The sequence below is a fragment of the Nerophis ophidion genome, linkage group LG24, assembly GCF_033978795.1.
Source record: "Nerophis ophidion isolate RoL-2023_Sa linkage group LG24, RoL_Noph_v1.0, whole genome shotgun sequence".
Lineage (NCBI taxonomy): Eukaryota > Metazoa > Chordata > Actinopteri > Syngnathiformes > Syngnathidae > Nerophis > Nerophis ophidion.
In genome coordinates, this window is record NC_084634.1 from 10,328,800 (window position 1) to 10,346,307 (window position 17,508).

Sequence of the window (17,508 nt, forward strand, 5' to 3'; positions counted from 1 at the left end):
TAAAAAATGGATGGATGGCATACATATTAGTTAAAATATTTAATGGCCATTAATGTCATTGTTCATTGATAACTGAAAATTGTCGCGATAATCGCAGAAAGATATATATTTTTTTGTCATTAATAAGTGTACCCTAGAGAGATAAATTGTAAGTTTTTAATACAATTAATTCGCTCAAATTATATATTTTTTAACATTATAGATATATATATATATATAAAAAAAAAACTACTGCTTTGGTGTCTTGCCAGAATTGGCACTTTGGAGGAATACATAATTTGTATTCCTGCTGTAGGAGCACTTGCATTTAGAGGAGAGGAGCTACACTTCCGTATTTAGATAGCAGATTCACATATTAAGACCACAAAATGTGGGTTTTACGATCAGGATTTGATTGTCCAATATATTAAGTGATTTTTTTTATACCTGAATAAATGTTTCTGATATACTGTACTTTACAAGTTAATGCCATCCATATCTCTGCACGACAATGTTTTAACCTTCTCGACCTACTTATTGATAAAATGTCATATTCTGTCTGCTAAACAATCTGTAAATGGGGACTATCAATCAAAACATGTTATAAAACATGGGGGATGGCGTGGCGAAGTTGGGAGAGTGGCCGTAACAGCAATCTGAGGGTTCCTGGTTCAATCCCCACCTTCTACCATCCTAGTCACGTCCGTTGTGTCCTTGAGGAAGACACTTCACCCTTGCTCTTGATAGTTCCTGGTTAGCGCCTTGCATGGCAGCTCCCACCATCAGTGTGTGAATGTGTGTGTGTGAATGGGTGAATGTGGAAATAGTGCCAAACCCATTTACCATTTAAAAGAATATACTATAGTTATGGTAATTTTGTGTAGTGAACGGCTGGTTACAACAGGCTGTGCCTTATGCTGCGTTTGTTAGTGTTCTCCTGTGTTTATTGTTAGTTCCTGTCCTGTCCTGTCCTTATTTTGGTGGCACTTCCTGTTGGGTTGGTGCCTTTTTCGTAACCACTTTACGCCTGCCTTTGAGCACTTTTCCCCCTCACCTGTTTTCTGTTTGTGATTTGTTAAGATCCGTACTTGGATCTTCTCATATTATTGTTGCTTTGTTTCATTTTGATATCACTCTGTTGTTTGACGGGCTTATTTCCTGTTTTTGTTCGTTTCTATGGTTACTCATTAGTTCACCTGCTACTCACGGTCCCGCACACCGGCTTCAGATGATCATCTTCCCTTTATAAGCCTTCCCCTTTTCATTATTCTTTCTAGGACTCTAGTTTGCTCTCATGCAACTGTACGACTGGTTTGTGTTTCTCGCTAGCTCATATATACGCTAAGCCACTTGCCATTTTAGCTCTCATGCTAATTGTGTTTTGTTTGACATTTTGTGCCTTCGTGCCAAGTTTAGTTTATGTGTACTTCCTAGCTCTCACGCTAACGTCTTTTGTTTGCCTTTTATTAGCACCAGTCTTTCTGTTCATAGCACTTTTTTGTAGAATAAATCTGTTACATCTTACCTTTGTTGTGTTCATCGTTTTGACGCATCCTCGATGCCAAAACAGACGTTACATGATTAGCCCTATTTACTAAGTTGAGTTTGCGACACCAGTGGTTGGCCGGGACATTACTCTCTATTCTCTGTTCACGGGTGACAATAGACAATCCTTTTCATGCGACGCTCGTACTTTGTGGACGCCATCCGCTCCATGTTTACGAGGACGTGTTTTTGCTGCGTTCCAGCATTTTTGTTCTGTTTCTTTCATAGTCTGGCCGCTCGGAGCACTTCCCTTGCTGCTGTTGCTTTTTGTTTTGTCTGTTTAATTAATAAATACCCTTTTTACTGCACGCTGCTACCGCGTTCGTCTGCATCTTTAAAATCAATACAAAACTCCGGCGTCTTCCGCGCAAACCAAACTATAATTACCTGAGAGTCTCTGGACGCCATTATACATCTCGGCAAGCTACAGAACGGGCATAGGGTCAAAAACATTAATCGTGTGTAAAAAAAAAAAAAAAAGTGGTTTCACTTCTGTGGTGGAACTAAAGCCTTGGATTGGAAAGTATCAAACACTTTGTTCAACAGGAGAAAGTCACTAATCTGTTGGTATACCATTTTTTCCTCGGACTTTGCCATAAATGTCAGGCTTGATATGGGCCGATAGTTGTTCAGTACTGTGGCATCAAGTCTTTTTTAGGAGAGGATTGGTGATAGCAGATTTTAAGGTATTTGAAAATGTTCCAGTATGAAGTGAGATGTTAACTGGATGAGAGGATTGTGGTAACATTTAGTGGGTAACTCCTCAAGGCAGCTTGTTGTCTCTTCAACTGTTTTGTCAGTGACAGGAGTGAAATGTGGTAGCTCTACTTGACATGTTGATGGACTCAGACTATTGCGGATCTCTTCAACTGTTTTGTCAGTGACAGGAGTGAAATGTGGTAGCTGTACTTGACAAGTTGTTGGACTCAGACTACGGAGGATCTCTTCAACTGTGTCAGCTCTGCTTGACTCCCTGGTTACAGAGTCGCTATTTGTTTACCAGGAATTATTACATTTTTAATGCCTTGCTCTGATGTAGACATGAGTTCTATTGGAAGTGAAACTGGAGCAAACAGGACACGACAGTTGTTACTACAGTATGTGATGATTTTCGAAAAATAGTTTTCTCTTTGTTCTATGCAAAGTCTGGTTGAACACGTTAAACTTTTCTTTCTAAATCTCATCATGAGCTTGGAGCTTTGATTTGCGCCATTTCCGTTGGGCTCTGCGGCACTTCCTTTTTCTGTTCCCAGACCGAGTCTTTATTTCTCCTTTAGCCTACTTTGAACCCTTCTAACCCCGACAGGAGCAATGGTGTCCAAAACACTTTCAACACTTGATGGAGACGAGTACAACAGGTCATCAACATTAGCATACGGGGTGTTTTCAAACCTAATCATTTCCACAAACTGAGTGCGTATTCTATCATTTGGGAGTCTTCCCCTAACAGCCACAGATCCAAATGCTGGTTTAAATAGCTAATATTTACTTAGCATTTGTGCGTATTGGAGAAGCTCCAGTTTGAAAGTATGATAAATCCTAAGAGCAAACGTAGATCACAAGAAGCCTTCCAGACCACAAATGCTATTTTGTAAGCCTTCTGACCGCCATATTGAATTGTACAAACATCCCGGTCCATTTACAGCAGATCCTGTATCACCCCAACCCCCTCCTCGATGATGCAATATTAGGTGACGCTAATGCCTCCATATTGTTCTCTTCTTCCCCATCCTTTATTCCGCAGGGAGCAGTGGGCTCCATCAATACCACTTTTTCTTGTCTTATAGCTTCAGTCTACAGTTACACAGTTAAAGAGTTACAGAGTTACAGCGTTACAGAGTTAAAGAGTTACAGAATAACAGAGTTACAGTTAAATAGGTACAAAGTTACACTTGCAGAGTTACAGAGTTAACGAGTTAGAGTTACAGAGTCACAGTTACAAAATTGCACCGTTACAGGGTCAAAGAGTTACAGAGTTACAGTTACAAAGTAACAAAGTTACAGTTAAAGGCCTACTGAAATGAGATTTTCTTATTTAAACGGGGATAACAGGTCCATTCTATGTGTCTTACTTGATCATTTTGCGATATTGCCATTATTTTGCTGAAAGCATTTAGTAGAGAACATCCACGATAAAGTTCGCAACTGTCGGTGTTAAGAGAAAAGCCCTGCCTTTACCGGAAGTCGCAGACGATGACGTTGCAAGTGTGAGGGCTCCTCACATATTCACATTGATTTTAATGGGAGCCTCCAACAGAAAGTGCTATTCGGATCGAGAAAACAACAATTTCCCCATTAATTTGAGCGAGGATGAAAGATTCGTGATTGAGGATATTGATAGCGACGGACTAGAAAAAAAAACAAAAAAACGCAAATGCATTGGGACGGATTCCGATGTTTTTAGACACATTTACTAGGATAATTCTGGGAAATCCCTTATCTTTCTATTGTGTTACTAGTGTTTTAGTGAGTTTAATATTACCTGATAGTCGGAAGGGTGTCTCCAAGGGTGTGTTCACGCCAATGTCTCAGGGAAGTCGACGGCAGCTTCATGGACGGCACAAGCTCAGCTTTTCTCCGGTAAGAACGGACTTTTTAACCACAATTTTCTCACCGAAACCTGCTGGTTGACATTTGGTCTGGATTCATGTTCGCTTAACCGCGCTCTGATCCATAGTAAATTTTCACCTTCTGGAATTTTAAACAAGAATCACCGTGTGTTTGTGTGGCTAAAGGCTAAAGCTTCCCAACTCCATCTTTCTACTGTGACTTCTCCAATATTAATTGAACAAATTACAAAAGATTCAGCAACACTGATCTCCAAAATACTGTGTAATTATGCCGTTAAAGCAGACGACTTTTAGCTGTGTGTGTGTGCAGCGCTCATACTTCCTAAAAACGCGTGACGTCTTGCGTACACGTCATCATTACACAACGTTTTCAAGACGAAACTCTCGGGAAATTTAAAATTGCAATTTAGTAAACTAAAAAGGCAGTATTGGCATGTGTTGCAATGTTAATATTTCATCATTGATATATAAACTATCAGACTGCGTGGTGGGTAGTAGTGGGTTTCAGTAGGCCTATAAATAGTTACAGTTAAAAAGTTACAAAGTTACAGTTACAGAGGTAAACAGTTACAGAGTTAAAGAGCTAAAGAGTTACATAGTTAGCGTTACAGAGTTAAGGACTCACAGAGTTACAACATTAAAAAGTCACACTTACAGTTACACAGTAACATAGTTACTTACAGAGTTACAGTTACACAGCTACACAGTTACAGAGTTAGAGTTTGAGTTACAGATTTACACAAGTACACAGCTATACAGTTAAAGATGAAAATAGTTACACAGTTACATAGTTACAGAGTTACACAGTTAAAGAGTTACACAGTTACAGGGTTACAGAGTTAGAGTTACAGAGTTACAGAGTTACAGAGTTAAAGAATTACTGAATTACACAGTTACAGAGTTACAGTTACAGAATTACAGTTACCAAGTTACAGCGTTAAAAAAGTTATAGTTACAGAGTAACAGAGTTAGAGTTACATAATTACAGCGTTAGAGTTACAGAGTTAGAGGTACAGAGTTACAAAGTTATAGACTTAAAGTTACAGACTTATAGAGTCACAGAGTTAAATAGTTGCAGTTCCAGACTTACGTACCTACAGAGTTACAGTTACAGAGTTACAGAGTCAGAGTTAAAGAGTTGCAGTTACAGTTACAGAGTTACAATACCAGAGTTAGAGTTACAGAGTTAGAGTTGCAGAATTAAAGAGTTAGAGTTAAAGAGTTACAGAGTCACAGAGTTAAATAATTGCAGTTACAGTTACAGAGTTACAGTTACAGAGTTACAGTTACAGAGTTACGGAGTTATAGAGTTAAAGAGTTAAAGTGATAAAGAGTTAAATAGTTAAAGAGTTCAAGAGTAAAGAGTTAAAGAGTTGCAGTTACAGTTACAGAGTTACAATACCAGAGTTACAGAGTTAGAGTTACAGAGTTACAGTTGCAAAATTACAGAATTAGAGTAACATAGTTACAGAGCACATTTTGGTATCGCTATGATACTGACAATAGTAGTGCCAATACTGTAACTGTTTCACAATCTTTGAATGATTTTGGGATGTTTGTCTTTCTTTTGTTGATCCAGATTATAACTTTAATAAATTGATGAGTAAAAATAAATAAATAAATAAATTAATAAATAACAATTATTTTTGCAATAATAATAATAGTAATAACAACAATATTTAACAAATAAATAGAATAGAATAGAATATATAAAATGAAATAAGATAATTATTCATATTTTTATTTTTAACAATCATTAAATAATAACAATAATAATAATAATAATTAATAAATACATTCAATTAAATTCAATATATTACATAAAATAAAATATTAAATCATATTTATATTTTAGTTATTTATTGATACAATCCTCATTTAACAGTAATAATAATAATATAATTAATAATAATAATTAAAAAAATATTGATAAATACAATGAGTATGTGAAGCCCTTTGAGGCAGTTGTGACAAAGTTCTGTATGAATACAATATGATTGATTGCTTAAAATTAAAATAGATACAACAATATAAGACAAGTAAGTATAAATATAAACCAAGTAACAGATAGCCAATCAACATCCCGACTCAATGTGAAATCCGGTATACAATGTCACCCCTTAGCAGAACTTTTGTTTCAAACTGTTGCTTTAACATGTTTATTACATAGGCAATTCGCTTTTCCACACACCATCCTGACTCATGGTTTCAACATTTGGTTCTTCTTAAATGTGTGTTAAATTACTTTGGACTTTCTGCAACCAATGTAAAGCGAGAGGAGACAATTTTGTGACAGCACTATAGCAATATCAGGGAAGTGCTACTTCTACTTTCTGTCTTGTTGTTAAACTTGCACGTGGACTTCTTTTTGGACATTTTTGCAGCCGAATACGCCAAATTCATATAATATGACATATGCCAACTTATTCAGTTGTTTATATCAGAATCATATAACTTGGTTTCTTGCGCAACAGCTATAAGGTATGATGCAATCGCTGCTCATGTTAATTACCAAACTGTATCTTAGAATGGTAGACTGAACATCTGTAATGTATGATGCAATCGATGCTCATGTTAATTACCAAACCGTATTTTAGAACGGTAGGCTGAACAGCTGTAAGGTACGATGCAATCGATGCTCATGTTAATTACCAAACCGTATTTTAGAACGGTAGGCTGAACAGCTGTAAGGTACGATGCAATCAATGCTCATGTTAATTACCAAGCCGTATCTTAGAATGGTTGGCTGAACATCTATAAAGTGTGATGCAATCGCCGCTCATGTTAATTACCAAACCGTCACTTAGAAAGCTTGCTGAACAATTATAAGGTATGATGCAAGGATGTGACATAAGAGATGCAAATATTCAATGTACTATGCTGTGGAAGTCTTGCACCTCCGGGTTCTTCGGACCACCAATGATGGACATGACAGACTCGGCGGTTTTGTGATTTGGTTTCTTTTTCAATAACTGTATCATTCTGATTTTCAGCCATCCGATCTCGTCTCAGTCTCGCTCATGCTCGTGCTCATACTCTTGTTCGGGTTCTCTCTCGACCATCAACTCCAACTTCTCCAACCCCTTCTTTCCCGGCTACTGCCCTTTTATAGAGTGGCAGATGATCAGATAAACGCGCCCAAGGTGGGCCATCTACGCACCTGTCGCCGATCTCGGAGCCGGCCCCGCCCAGCACATCCCGCCTCGATGCAGGTCCGCAGGCCACACCCCCTCACATACACATATTGCAGGGTTGGGTGAAAGCTCAAAAACAAATTGAGTTTTCTTTTTATAGTTTGACAGACAATTTAAATACTTATTATTTTAAGGGATTTTGTGCTCAAAGTAAGCTTGTTATGAGTTCATAGGAAAATTTTTAGGGTTCTCTCTCTCTGTCTCTGTCTCTCTCTGTCTCCCTCTCTCTCTCTCTCTGTGTATATATATATATATATATATATTGATCTATACTGTATCTATCACTTTCTCAATTTCTTGTTCTCTATATCATCTGTCGCTGTCTTTATCTCACTCTCTATCAATCTCGCTCACTGTCTGTCTATCTCTGTGGCTCTCTATCTGTACAGCTTCATATATATCTTAGAGATAAGCAAAACCGTAGTGAGTATTGCCTTGTTTTAATTCTGCACGATGAAGTTTGATCCAGAGAGTTTTCTAAAAACATTTTTCCTCGATAATTGTACTGGCTATGAAATTACAAGAATGAAGCGGAATGAAAAAGACTTTGCCCAGATTAAAGTGGAGTACAAATATGGCTGCCATGAACCCATAATGCATAGCTGCGACTCTTAAGTGTTAGTTTTTGGTTCATCACAGGTTTGATTCTGTGTTTTTTGTACCTGTTGTGTGAATGCTCCAAAACATTCCCACATGTGGTTTTCTACACCCAAATTAATCTATTTATTCAACTACTTATTACTCTTTCTCTACCTTCCAAATTTTTCCCCCGATTAAAACCGTTCCAACTTCAATCTGTTCAGCCTATTCGGGAATCGTGGGCTTTCCCTTGACAAATTCCAAAAATTCCCAGATTTCCCAGAATTCCAGGTTTCTGGGACATTTTTCCCCATTCAAAATTAATTGGCCATTTTTCAAACTTTCACCATTTCCACATTTTTCCACCTATTCAAATCATTCCACCTTCAACACATTTTACCATTCTGGAAATTCAAACTATAATTTTTCCAACGTCCAAACAATTCCAGGATTTTCCATGAATCCTGCTTTTCCAAAAGCCTTTGTGGAGGGAGGTGTGGCAAGCGCGCTTGCAGGAGCAAAGGTCACCGCCTCTGTATATGGTGTCTACGAGCACCATCAGATAGGGCTGACGGCGAGACACAGCCGGCAGGTGATTAGATTTCACAGGTGGTACGTGTCAATCTAATCATCTGTTGTCCTTAACAGTAAGCGGCCGAGAGCAGGAGGGGAGAGGATACGGATGTGGCTGAAAAGTCACGTCCTGCTGGAGAGAAATGTGTGAGAAAATTCTATGGACATAAATTGTTAAAAACTGCAGGCTTGGCTCTTGTGCCGTGTATAATAGTGGAACGGATAGTAAGCGACTTCCACGGCCCTATTTCCACACTTTTTTGTAACGACTAATCCTTCCACATTTTTCAATACATTTCAACCGTTCCACTGTCAAAACATTTCTCTTAATAAGGACAAAAAAAACTACTTTTTTTTAAACTGAAAAAATTCCCGATTTTCCCGAAATTCCAGGAATTCCGTTATACCATTTCTCAATTCAACGTGTTACTACTTCAACATTTCTCGACCGATTTGAAACATTTGAACACCAACCATTTCAACTCATTCAGTTTTTCAAAAAAAAATCCTGCTTCTCCTGAAATTCCCTATTTTGTCGGAAACTCCCGTTGAAATCAACAGGACGTTCTTCAACACATTCAAATCATTTTACCTTCATCCTGGACATTTAGAGTACCATTTTTCCATGTTCAACAAGTTTCCAGGAATTCCTGTTTTTTTTTTGTTAACCCTATTTCCAACCTTTTTCATTTGACTATTCCCTTCCCTTTTTTTCATCCCCTTTCAACTGTTCCACTGTCAAACATTTTTCTTAGTCAGGAACTAGACCAGGGGTGCCCACACTTTTTCTGCAGGCGAGCTACTTTTCAATTGACCAACTCGAGGGGATCTACCTCATTTATATATATAATTTATATTTATTTATTTATGAAAGAGACATTTTTGTAAACAAGTTAAATGTGTTTAATGATAATACAAGCATGTGTAACACATATAGATGTCTTTCTTTCACAAAGACAAGAATATAAGTTGGTGTATTACCTGATTCTGATGACTTGCATTGATTGGAATCAGACATTAATGATGATAACGCCCACATTTTCAAATGGAGGAGAAAAAAAGTTGTCCTTTCTGTACAATACCACATGAAAGTGGTTGGTTTTTGGCATCTAATTCATCCAGCTTCCATACACTTTACAAGAAAAACATTGGCGGCAAATTCCGTAGCTTGCTTGATTGACATTCATGGCGCCCGAGGGTCTTGTGGGATGACGCTGGCTGCTGCCAGTTCATTATTATGAAAAAATGACAGAGAGGAAGGCGAGAAACACTTTTTATTTCAACAGACTTTCGCGCCGTCCCTTCCGTCAAAACTCTAAAGGCCGACTGCACATTTCCTATCTTCACAATAAAAGCCCTGCTTCATGCTGCCTGCGCTAACAAAATAAGAGTCTCGGAAAGCTGGCGTGCACAAGTGATGTGCATGCCAGCTTTCTGAGGGATCGCTTGTGCACGCCAGTTTTCCGAGACTCTGTATTTAGTTAGCGCAGGCAGCATGAAGCAGGGCTTTTATTGTGAAGATAAGAAATGTGCAGTCGGCCTTTAGAGTTTTGACGGAAGGTACGGCGCGAGAGTCTGTTGAAATAAAAAGTGTTTCTCGCCTTCCTCTCGGTCATATTTTCATATTAATGATCTTGCAGCAGCCAGCGTCATCTCACAAGACCCTCCGGTACCGTGAATGTCATTTAAGTGACGTCTTGGTGAAGATTGATGATCACTAATTTTTAGGTCTATTTTTTTTAAAAGCCTGGCTGGAGATCGACTGACACACCCCCCGCGGTCGACTGGTAGCTCGCGATCGACGTAATGGGCACCCCTGAACTAGACACATTCCGGTTTTCCCGAAATTCCAGGAATTTCTCATATTAAATTCAACATCATAAATTCAATGGGACATTCCTTAATGTTCCACAACTCCCACATTTTTCATCCGATTCAAACCGGTCCAACTTCAAAAAATTCGGCCTGTTCAGGAATGGTGTGCTTTACTTCAACAATTTTTCCACCAGATTTCCCATAATTCCTTTTTTTGGAACATTTTTCCCATTCAAAATGAATTGGTCATTTTCCAAACTCCCACAATTCCCACATTCTTCAACCCATTCAAATCCTTCCACCTTTAACACATTCAACTCATTCTGAACATTCAACACATTTCCAGGAATTCCCGTTTTGCTATTCCTTTCACATTTTTCAACCCATTTCAACCATTCCACCGTCAAAACACTCCTCATGTTTAAGACAAAAAAAAACAAGTTGGTTAAGGAACTTTAAACATTTCCTGTTTTCCTGAAATTCCAGGAATTTCTCAATTAAAAACTGTTGCTAATATAATATTTCTCGACCGATTTGAACAATTCCAACACCAACCAATTCAGCTCCTAATCATTTTTTTTTTTTAAATCCCAATTTTCCCCAAAATTCCCAAATTTCCAGAAAGTTCCCGCTGAAATGAACGGGACATTTTTCCAAGTTGCACAATTCCCACATTTCTCAGCCTATTCAAACCATTCCAACATCAACACATTCCGCTCATCCTGGACATTCCAACTAAAAGTTTTCCAAGCTCCAAACCAAAATTCCGTTTTTTCCTGGAAATTCCAAGTCTTCAACATTAAAACCAATTTCAACTTTCAAACAATTTCAATGTTTAAACGATTTCAACATTTACACCATTTTTACATTCATCCTACATCCCATTAGCATTTCAGTTCAGCATTAGCTCTTCAACATTCAAACCATTCCACGTTCAAACTATTCTTTCACTTCAACTTCAGCATTGGAGCATTCACACGCAATTCCTTCTGGAATCGCCTCTTCTAATATATGGTATTATTGGTGTGGATATTATATGGTATTATTGGTGTGTGTCAGGCTTGCCCTACAGTTTGTGTTTTAGTTTTTCCTCTGTGTGTGTTTATTATTTCCTGTTTTTAGTTCCTGTCAGCGCTCTTATTTTGTCTGTTTCCTGTTTTTTTCCCTGTGCGCAGTTTTCCCCTCAGCTGCGGCTGATTGGCACCTGGCCACACCTGGTGTCAATCAGCCCGCTCCTCTTAGAGTTTGTTTTTGTCCTCCAGTCATCTCTATCTATCACTTTCTCAATCTCTAACAACAATATTTAACAAATAAATTAAATAGAATAGAATATATAAAATGAAATAAGATAATTATTCATATTTTTACTTATAACAATCATTAAATAATAACAATAATAATAACAATTTATAAATACATTCAATTAAATTCAATATATTACATAAAATAAAATATTAAATCATATTTTTATTTTAGTTATATATTGATGCAATCCTCATTTAATAGTCCATCCATCCATCCTTTTTCTACCGCTTATTCCCTTTTGGGGTCACAGGGGGCGCTGGCGCCTATCTCAGCTACAATCGGGCGGAAGGCGGGGTACACCCTGGACAAGTCGCCACCTCATCGCAGGGCCAACACAGATAGACAGACAACATTCACACTCACATTCACACACTAGGGCCAATTTTAGTGTTGCCAATCAACCTATCCATAGTAATAATAATAATATAATTAATAATAATAATTAAAAAATATTGATAAATACAATGCGTATGTGAAGCCCTGTGAGGCAGTTGTGATTATTGGTATTATTGGTGTGTGTCAGGCTTGCCACTGACAGTTTGTGTTTTAGTTTTTCCTCTGTGTGTGTTTATTATTTCCTGTTTTTAGTTCCTGTCAGCGCTCTTATTTTGTCTGTTTCCTGTTTTTTTCCCTGTGCGCTGTTTTCCCCTCAGCTGCGGCTGATTGGCACCTGGCCACACCTGGTGTCAATCAGCCCGCTCCTCTTAGAGTCTGTTTTTGTCCTCCAGTCAGTTGCTGGATTATTGTCACGCCGATGTCGCTCTTGTCGTTGCTACCGGTCGTGTCATGTCGTATCTTGTCTTGTCCATGCAGCGTTGCGGTAAAATATGTTTAATTGCGTTTTTTAGCTTACAGCCTTTTGTTCCCTGCTTCCAAGTTTGTTTTTATATTACATGTACAACTTCTGTTTCCTGCTCGATTCTTGCTAGCTCCCATGCTAAGTTCCTTTTTGTTTTCTGGCTCCCATGCTAGCTCCCTTAGTTTGTTATCAGCCTTGTGCGCGCTTTGTGTTAGTACCCTTTTGTTTGTTCTTGTTCTATCATTTAAATTAAATCATGTTTTCCTTCAAAATGCCTCCATCCTTCTCTGCATCTTGGGGTTTGTCACAAAATAACTTATATGGAATTATTGGTGTGGATATTATATGATATTTTTGGTGTGGATACTATATGGTATTATTGGTATTAGATGATATTATGGATGTTTGGATGCAAGACAGATAAGACGTCAGCACTTAAGGCCTCTGCGTGCTAAATGATATGCGTGCCAGAGTAGAGGAAAAAAACATCTGTGCTTGTTTAAGTGTCCCTTGAATTATTGAAGCCTCATAAATGTAGCTGGCAACACTTTCTGCATCCATGATCACAATTATGATCATGCAACACACTTTCAAATAATGATGTCATACTGACATTTAAAGTCTTACAGCCGTGCGATGAAAGATTTAATATAGCTCTAGTACCTTATCTTCATCCATCCATCCACCCTCTTCACAATAAGAGCATGTGAACCGTAGAATGTTACCTTATTTAACCTCCATCCACCCTCTTCACAATAAGAGCATGCAAACCTTAGTATGTTGTCTTCTTTACCTTCATCCACCCTCTTCACAATAAGAGCATGTGAACCCTCATATATTACCTTCTTTATCCTCCATCCACACTCTTCACAACTAAAGCATGTGATCCTTAGCATGTTACCTTCTTTTACCGCCATCTACCCTCTTCACAATAAGAGCATGCGAACCTTCGTATGTTACCTTCTTTCCCCTCCATCCATCCTCTTCACAATAAGAGCATGCGAATCTTTGTAAGTTATCTTCTTTCCTCTTCATCCACCCTCTTCACAATAAGAGCATGCGAATCTTTGTAAGTTATCTTCTTTCCTCTTCATCCACCCTCTTCACAATAATAGCATGCAAATCTTCGTATGTTACCTTATTTCCTCTTCATCCACCCTCTTCAGAAAAAGAGTATGTGAACCATCGTATGTTACCTTCTTGCCCCTCCATCCACCCTCTTCACAATAAAAGCATGTGAACCTTAGCATGTTACCTTCTTTCCCCTCCATCCATCCTCTTCACAATAAGAGCATGCTAACCTTCGTATGTTACCTTCTTTCCCCTCCATCCACCCTCTTCACAATAAGAGCATGCAAATCTTTGTTAGTTATCTTCTTTCCTCTTCATCCACCCTCTTCACAATAAGAGCATGCAAACCTTCGTATGTTACCTTCTTTCCTCTTCATCCACCCTCTTCAGAAAAAGAGCATGTGAACCATCGTATGTTACCTTTTTGCCCCTCCATCTACCCTCTTCACAATAAAAGCATGTGAACCTTAGCATGTTATCTTCTTTCCCCTCCATCCATCCTCTTCACAATAAGAGCATGTGAACCTTTGTATGTTACCTTCTTTCTCCTCCATCCATCCTCTTCACAATAAGAGCATGCAAACCTTCGTATGTTACCTTCTTTCCCCTTCACCCACCCTCTTCACAATAAGAGCATGTGAACCCTCATATATTACCTTCTTTCTCTTCCACCCACACTCTTCACAATAAGAGCATGTGAACCTTTGTATGTTACCTTCTTTACCCTTCATCCATCCTCTTCTCAATAAGAGCAAGTGAACCTTACAGTATGTTAATTTTTTCCCCCTCCATCCAATCTCTTGAAAATAAGAACATGTGAAACTTCATATGTTGCCTTCTTGCTCCTCCATTCACCCTATTCACAATAAGAGCATGCGAATCTTTGTATGTTACCTTCTTTACCCTCCATCCACCCTCTTCACAATAAGAGCATGCAAACCTTAGTATGTTGTCTTCTTTACCTTCATCCACCCTCTTCACAATAAGAGCATGTGAACCCTCATATATTACCTTCTTTATCCTCCATCCACACTCTTCACAACTAAAGCATGTGATCCTTAGCATGTTACCTTCTTTTACCGCCATCTACCCTCTTCACAATAAGAGCATGCGAACCTTCGTATGTTACCTTCTTTCCCCTCCATCCATCCTCTTCACAATAAGAGCATGCGAATCTTTGTAAGTTATCTTCTTTCCTCTTCATCCACCCTCTTCACAATAAGAGCATGCGAATCTTTGTAAGTTATCTTCTTTCCTCTTCATCCACCCTCTTCACAATAATAGCATGCAAATCTTCGTATGTTACCTTATTTCCTCTTCATCCACCCTCTTCAGAAAAAGAGTATGTGAACCATCGTATGTTACCTTCTTGCCCCTCCATCCACCCTCTTCACAATAAAAGCATGTGAACCTTAGCATGTTACCTTCTTTCCCCTCCATCCATCCTCTTCACAATAAGAGCATGCTAACCTTCGTATGTTACCTTCTTTCCCCTCCATCCACCCTCTTCACAATAAGAGCATGCAAATCTTTGTTAGTTATCTTCTTTCCTCTTCATCCACCCTCTTCACAATAAGAGCATGCAAACCTTCGTATGTTACCTTCTTTCCTCTTCATCCACCCTCTTCAGAAAAAGAGCATGTGAACCATCGTATGTTACCTTTTTGCCCCTCCATCTACCCTCTTCACAATAAAAGCATGTGAACCTTAGCATGTTATCTTCTTTCCCCTCCATCCATCCTCTTCACAATAAGAGCATGTGAACCTTTGTATGTTACCTTCTTTCTCCTCCATCCATCCTCTTCACAATAAGAGCATGCAAACCTTCGTATGTTACCTTCTTTCCCCTTCACCCACCCTCTTCACAATAAGAGCATGTGAACCCTCATATATTACCTTCTTTCTCTTCCACCCACACTCTTCACAATAAGAGCATGTGAACCTTTGTATGTTACCTTCTTTACCCTTCATCCATCCTCTTCTCAATAAGAGCAAGTGAACCTTACAGTATGTTAATTTTTTCCCCCTCCATCCAATCTCTTGAAAATAAGAACATGTGAAACTTCATATGTTGCCTTCTTGCTCCTCCATTCACCCTATTCACAATAAGAGCATGCGAATCTTTGTATGTTACCTTCTTTCCCCTTCATCCACCCTCTTCACAATAAGAGCATGTGAACCATATAGTATGTTACTTTTTTCCCCTCCATCCACCCTCTTCAAACAAAGAGCATGTGAACCTTTGTATGTTACCTTCTTGCCCCCATCCACCCTCTTCACAATAAGAGCATGTGAACCCTCATATACTATCTTCTTTCTCCTCCATCCACACTCTTCACAATTAAAGCATGTGATCCTTAGCATGTTTCCTTTTTTTACCTCCATCTACCCTTTTCACAATAAGAGCATGCAAACCTTAGTATTTTGTCTTCTTTCCCTCCATCCACCATCTTCACAATAAGAGCATGTGAACCTTAGCATGTTACCTTCTTTCTCCTCCATCCATCCTCTTCACAGTAAGAACATGCGAACCTTCGTATGTTACCTTCTTTCCCCTTCATCATCCCTCTTCATAATAAGAGCATGTGAACCCTCATATATTACATTCTTTCTCTTCCATCCACCATCTTCACAATAAGAGCATGTGAACCTTATAGTATGTTACTTTCTTCCCCTCCATCCACCGTCTTCAAAAAAAGAGCATGTGAACCTTTGTATGTTACTTTCTTGCCCCTCCATCCACCCTCTTCACAATAAGAGCACGTGAACTCTCATATACTACCTTCTTTCTCCTCCATCCACACTCTTCACAATTAAAGCATGTGATCCTTCGTATGTTACCTTCTTTCCCCTTCATCCACCCTCTTCACAGTAAGAGCATGTGAACCATATAGTATGTTACTTATTTCCCCCTCCATCCACACTCTTCAAAAAAAGAGCATGTGAACCTTTGTATGTTACCTTCTTGCCCCTCCATCCACCCTCTTCACAATAAGAGCATGTGAACCTTAGCATGTTACCTTCTTTCCCCTCTATCCACCCTCTTCACAATAAAAGCATGTGAATCTTCGTATATTATCTCCTTTCCCCTCCATCTATCCTCTTCACAATAAGAGCATGTGAAACAAAGCATGTTTCCTTCTTTCCCCTCCATCTACCCTCTTCACAATAAGAGCATGTGAACCTTAGCATGTTACCTTCTTTCCCCTCTATTCACCCTCTTCACAATAAAAGCACGTGAATCTTTGTATATTATCTCCTTTCCCCTCCATCAACCCTCTTCACAATAAGAGCATGTGAAACAAAGCATGTTACCTTCTTTCCCCTCCATCTACCCTCTTCACAATAAGAGCATGTGAACCTTAGCATGTTACCTTCTTTGCCCTCCATCAACCCTCTTCGCAACAAGAGCATGCAAACCTTCGTATGTTACCTTTTTGCCCCTCCATCCACCCTCTTCACAATAAGAGCACATGAATCTTCTTAAGTGTCTGTCAGGCGGGATGGAAGTAGAGTTACGACCTTCCCGTACAGTGCATTAGGTAATGAATGTCATGACATGGCGGTAGTGGGCGTGGCCATGTGAGTGAATGTATGGATCTGTGCTAACTCGATCACCGAGACGCAATCACTTTCTCCTCCTTTAAAGATGGAAGACGTGTGCCTGAAGCTTTGTGGTTGAGATACTTCCGAAGAAAAGCTTTTGTCATGTTCATGGTCTGGGTGTCCTGATACAACCAGATATATACCACCACCCCCCGGATTGTTTAGTCCGAAGGCCGGCTAAAAGTGAAGGTGAACCACAACAAGGACTAAATACAAACAATATACAGTAAATAGCAGCACTGGAGAGAGAGTGATGGCAACTATCTGAAGGTCGAAGCAGCCTTGAAAATGGTTACCGTCTTCGCGTTTTTTTGACAACATCAATTGACAGGAATCGAAACTGAAAGTTAACTTAACTTTTTGACTGTGGGACAGCATTGGGCTTAACATGATTTGCCAGCGGCCGAAAGCCGACTGCATGTAAAGTAAACATATATATATATATGTGTGTGTATATATATATATATATATA

At 38.9% G+C, this 17,508-nt stretch overlaps 1 protein-coding gene across 3 annotated transcripts in view; it reads left to right on the forward strand.

The window, feature by feature from the left end:
• Positions 1-17,508, forward strand: part of LOC133542153 (kinesin-like protein KIF26B) — an 82,213-nt gene that overhangs the window by 13,070 nt on the left and 51,635 nt on the right. The window lies entirely within an intron of this gene.